The sequence below is a fragment of the Hemibagrus wyckioides genome, linkage group LG20, assembly GCF_019097595.1.
Source record: "Hemibagrus wyckioides isolate EC202008001 linkage group LG20, SWU_Hwy_1.0, whole genome shotgun sequence".
NCBI classification, from domain to species: domain Eukaryota; kingdom Metazoa; phylum Chordata; class Actinopteri; order Siluriformes; family Bagridae; genus Hemibagrus; species Hemibagrus wyckioides.
In genome coordinates, this window is record NC_080729.1 from 2841917 (window position 1) to 2842280 (window position 364).

Genomic DNA, 364 nt, shown 5'->3' on the forward strand with positions numbered 1-364 from the left:
GGAGACATATACACACACATACACACTCTCTCTCTCTCTCTCTCTCTCTCTCTCACTCACTCTCTCACACACTCACACACACACATGCACGCACACGCAGCGCGCCCCCGATACACACTCTGTCACAGGCAGAGCCAAAAGTGTCGCTCCGACGAGCTCTGCTTCTCTACTGATGCGAGATTCGAGACGGAGTCGGCTCTCTGAACGAGTCGTTCTTGGGAATCGATTCGCCGCGAATCGCACGGCTTAGCCCGGCTTCCCGCAATACAAAGTTTAGCTTTAATGAGCTTCAATCATTTCTGTTTATTCCTGTTATATATCACTACACTGTATTTTCCCAACAGCTAATGTTTTAGCATAAATA

The 364-nt window shown here is 48.4% G+C and overlaps 1 protein-coding gene across 1 annotated transcript in view; it reads right to left on the minus strand.

Annotated features, from left to right (window-relative positions):
* The window catches only part of cdh7a (cadherin 7a), a 105152-nt gene extending 105006 nt beyond the window's left edge, over nt 1-146 (minus strand). Inside the window, exon 1 of the mRNA XM_058419012.1 lies at nt 1-146. This exon is cut by the window's left edge and continues 341 nt beyond it. The gene's annotated coding sequence lies outside the window, so the exon portion shown is untranslated.
* Between the last annotated feature and the right edge of the window lie 218 nt (nt 147-364).